Source organism: Malurus melanocephalus, unplaced genomic scaffold (genome assembly GCF_030028575.1).
Source record: "Malurus melanocephalus ecotype Western Australia unplaced genomic scaffold, MMel_1.1 scaffold_278, whole genome shotgun sequence".
In the NCBI taxonomy this organism is placed as follows: Eukaryota; Metazoa; Chordata; class Aves; order Passeriformes; family Maluridae; genus Malurus; species Malurus melanocephalus.
In genome coordinates this window covers 677,707-682,673 of record NW_026623510.1, presented here as the reverse complement: position 1 = coordinate 682,673, position 4,967 = coordinate 677,707, and positions in this window count along the sequence as shown.

Sequence of the window (4,967 nt, the reverse complement as noted above, 5' to 3'; positions counted from 1 at the left end):
CCCTCCTCCTCCTCCCCCCGCCGCCGCTCCCGCCCCCCGCCCGCGCCCGGGGGCCGGTCCCGGGCCGCGCTGCGTGTCCTGCCCCGTGGCACGGGCGGGGGGGCCGCACGCGTGGCGTTCCGGTGCTCGGGGCGCTGCGCTGAGCCCGGGGGGCCGCGCCTGGGGGTTCGGACACGCGTGTGGACGGGGGTTGGCCCATGGGTGTTTCTGGGCTGCACACACGTGTCCGCTCCAGGGACGCGGCGGGGGAACGGCCCCGCGGGTGAGCGGGTCCCCGGTGGCCATGTGGCATCCCCATCCCCTCGTGTATCGGGGGGCTCCCTCCTAACCAAGCGGCAAAGCCCCAAACCACCATTTTGCCCCAGTCTCTTTCCCTTTGCTGGATGCCTTCCGGCCAAAAAGTTGGGAAATGCTAGCGGCCAAGAGGATTTGTGTCCCGCGGGACGTGGAACTGATGCCATGGGACAYCAACACCTTTTTCTCCCCCAGGATCGAGCGAAGCCGCGAAAACCAAATCAAATTAAAACAAAACTGCAAAGCTCGTGCGTRTTCTTTCCAGGATCGGAATTTTTCTGCTGGAAACAGCCCCAAAAAGCTGGAGGCGAGGGATGCTTTGCTCTCCTACGCCCCTATCCCAGCGTCTTGTGCCAGGGGAGCCGGCGCCGTCTCTTGCAGCCGGTGAAGCGATTTTGCAGGCGGTTTGGCCAGAGCTGCGGGTGCGTGGTTGCGGCTTTAACCCGCTCCCGGCACTAAAACCGGCAAAAGTTTTTTCCAAGCCTGTCTTTGCTGTTTGCTTGGCCATGCGTGTCTTGGTGACACCAGCAGGCCCGAGGATGCATTGCAGCATCCTGGGATTTGTGGGATTTACCCTTGCAAAAATCAAACCTTGGTCTGGGGCAYGTCACCTAAAGATGTGGCCGGTGACTGATCTCTGTGGTTCAAGGATTGCCGTCCTGGCACCCTTCTCCTCCAGTTGTGGGTTGCCATCTGACCCGGGGTGCCTGACCATGGCCAGCAGGCCCCCTTAAATCTGTTCCCAAGGAGCTCCTATTTGGGATAGGTCAGATGAAAGCCCCAGGGCATGAACTGAACCCCAGAAATGTTGCACGAGTGGCTGCAGGCGCTGGGCGAGCACAGGGTAGCATTGCTGCCCCGTGATGAGCACCAGGGTGGCAGAGCYATCCCTGTTCCCTGCACATGGCCACATCCCTCCAGTAGGAACCAGCAGCCCTCGGAGCACAAGATGAAGCCTTTGGGGGCAAACCTGACCATTTGAGGAAAAAAAAATACCTTTGTTCCCTCAGTTGGGCCAGCTGGCATTGCTGGGGAGCTGTGCTGTGGTGACCTGGGGTGTCATGAAGGACGTTGGATCCACCCTGGCAATGGCATCAAACTGTGCTATCACAGAATTGGGTTATCTTGAGCTGGAAAGATGTGTAAGAATCATCGAGTCCAACTCCCTGCTCCTTGCAGGACAACCTGAAAGGAAACCATATGAGTAAGAACATCACCCAGACACTCCTTAACTCTGGCAGGCTTGATTCCATGACCTTTTATCTGGGTGGTTCTGCTCCTGTGTCTGACCACCTTCTCAGTAAAGTGCCTTTTCCTCATGTCCAAACGAAGCTTCCCCTGAAGCAACTTCATTCTATCTCCTGTGTCCTTTCGTTGGTCACCAGAGAGTGGAGATCAGCAYCCCAGGAATCCCTGGCACACCGGATATCCCAGGCACTCTGGGCACAGCAGAGATTGCAGACGCAGCAAGGACGGCGGGCACAGGGTGCATCCCACACAGTTTGAGCGCTCTGGGCACAGCACTGGTGCTCAAAGCCAAATTTCTGGGCGGTGGAAGCTGCTGCTGCTGTGGGGCTGCGGCTCGGCCACCCTGTGTCCTGTGTCTCCTGAGTACCGCGACTAACCCCCTGCCCGKGGTCTCTCTGTTAGCGACCAGCACTCACGGCTGCTGCTCTTTAGAAGCGCTTTTTTATTGCCCCAGTGGGTCCCCTCCGCTRCCGGGGGAGCCGGGCAGCTCTGTCSGTGTCCCKCCGCTCGGGCACCCCGCCGTGTCGTCGGTGCAGGTCCCACTAGATGGCACAAGGATCGCAGGAATGGTCCCAGCCCGGGAATMCGCACACGCAGGGGCGGCCGGTGGCGATGCGGGAGTGCGTGATGCCGGTGAGCGATGCCGAAGGGTCCCCTGACAGATGGGAGGGGACCTCCGAGCCCCCTTGAGGAGCTGCCACTGCCCGAGTCAAAGCCGGGGTTTTCATGCTGTATGCCTCAAATCCATTTGGTGCCAGCACGGCTGGAAAGTGTCGCTGTAAAGCTGGGGCACCTCAAAATCACCCCAGCCCTGGGTTTTTACCCACGGCAGCACGGCATCAAAAGCCGTCCCTCTCGCCTCAAACCCGGCGCAGGGATGGAGGCCACCTGCAGCGGCAGGAAAATGGGTGAGCAGGGCTTTGTCTCGGCATCGGGCAGACAGGTTTGGGTGGAGGAGAGGATGGGAGGTGAGTAAGTGAACTGATACTCGGCTTTCCTCCCGCTCTCACTGAGGAMGGCAGACGCTAAGCAGAGCTCCTCAAGGTGGCCAGGCGCTTTCGGAGCTGAAGCAATCCAGCCCGTGGAAAAGAAATAGCCAGGACAAATTGCAGGGACTAAACCCATCAGTTGAGGGCAGCGAGTCGGCTTTGAGCCCGTGGTACAGCCCCATACACCAGACTTCACCTGGAGCTGTGCCCGGGGTTTTGCCTCTCCTGATGCCTGAGATTTTGGAGCCGGGCATCTCTCTGTGTCTGCTTGGATGCAGACCAGCATCACAGCATGACAAATCCGCCTGCGGTGACAGCAGGATCCCCGCCGCCCCCATGCTTACACCTGCAGGGCGCGCCAGGGAGCTGCCATTTACCGGCGCTGCCCGTTTCTGGTCCGCTGGCCGGGGACCGAGCGCCACCGCCACTCGCTGCCCATCTCTGCCGAGTGACGTTCCCCTTTCTGGCTCCTTCCCGCTTCTGGAGAGCGAGGGAAGCCTCTGGCTATTGTTCTTTGTTCCACGCACAAAGGGCAGCCAGCGCCGCCGCGTTCCCGTCAGTGCCCCCGGCACAAAGGCCGGTCCCGCCGGGGCTCTGTGCCCGCTGCCCGCTGCCCGCCGGGCCCCGCSGTGCCCCCCGCTCACATCTCGCCGCTCGGGGATGAGCTGTGCATGGCTCACCGCTCCGCCGGGTGACTTCAGCTATTCACCGCCAGCCCTGCGGCTTTGGGGAGGTGCCAAGAGCCCTCCTCTCCCCCATGAGCCCCACCGTGGGAGAGTCACAGCCCAACACTTTCCGTGCCCCTTCTCCCCATCTCGAGATGTCGGGGTTTGTGGTGTGAGTCACCACCGGCTGGCTGCCGCTGCCTGCACACATCCACCTTGTTCCGGTATCCGGTGGAGCTTGGAAAACAATCTCTCGGTGGCTGCTGCCTCCTGGATCCCTGGGGAACGGGGGATCCCGGGGAGCTGAGCCTGTTGGGGACTGGTGGGGTATGCTGGCTCCTGCTGGGTAGCTGAGGCCCCTGCTGGGGACCAGGGTCACTCTTTTCCCACCAGGAGCAGTGTCARAGCACGCCCCGAGTTTCCCTGGAAGCACGGGTTGTGATCCCATCCTCCCCATGCCGCGGTGCCAGGGCTCGTTCAATCCAGCGCCCAGCAGCACGGACAGGAGGGGGCCTGATAATCTTCCCAAGAAGAAATGGTKCCTTTTACCTTCCTCACCTGGCAGGAGGCCAGGCCCAGGCTGCTGGAGGGGTTGTGCCATTGTTTTTTGCCCAGGAGAGGCAAGTTGGTGGCACCACGGTGCCCTCGGGCTTCAAAGCCAGCCCTGGCTCCAGGTTCAAACTTGTGGAATTACAGCAAATGCGCCAGATATTGGGGAAAGCAGCAGCCAGGGAAARCACTAAAACCACTTAAGAAAAGAAAGGTTTTGGGAAGACACTGGCTCCATTTTGTGATATTCCTTTGGGACATGGCTGCCAGGGAGCTGATGAGCCKGGTTCCCTCATCCCATGGGATCACCCTTACCCGGTGCTTGTGGAGAAACCCCCAGGGGACCAATTTTCCCCCAGACTTCCCTGAGGTTCCCTCACCGGAGGTTTATTTGCAAAGCCGAGCCTAAACAAACARTCCGGGTTTATTGCTGTGCCTACGAGTTGGAGTTTTACAGCCCTGGCACCTGCTGAGCGGCTGTTATCTTTGAGGGAGAAATCGCGACGCGGGTGGGATGGACCCACCTCCCCASCGGATGTTTTCCAGGAGGAARGCTGAGGGAGGTGGAGGGGCGGCGRTGTGGGAGAGCGAGCACCCACGGGCGCTCACAGAGCTGTGGCACTCCCCTAGGATCGCCCTCCTCCGAGTTTTTCAAATTGCCCTGGAACTGCTCACCAGATTTGGATGAGAGACGTAGGGGCATCCCCTCCCACCAGCACCCATCTGCTTCCTCATCCTCATCCTCCTCCTCCTCCATCCACCGGAGCTGGGAGCTGATTATACTTTTGCTGGGAGCACCAGGGTGTTTCAAGGGGCTTTGAGGGGGTCTGGGCAGCCTGGCAGTGGGGCTGGCACCCCTCGGCAGTGGGGCTGGCACCCCTCGGCAGTGGGGCTGGCACAATCCTCGGCAGTGGGGCTGGCACCCCTCAATCCTCGGCTGCAGACGGTGCCAGGGCTCCCCTGCCCACACTCGCCTCCCTCGTTTGGCAGCAGCCTGGTGGGACGTGCTCTCTCCTGCCGGAGTCTGCCCATCCCATCGCCGTGATCTGCTGGCACGCTCCCTCCCGCCTGCCGCCGGCGCCGGAGCCTTGAGGAGCTTTTAGGAAGATTTAGGGCTTTTAGAGGATTTTGGAAGTCTTAGGGTACTTTTGGAGCTTTTGGACCTTTTAGGAAATTGAAGGGGTTTTAGGAACTTTAAGGCTTTTAGGAACTTTTAAGGGGT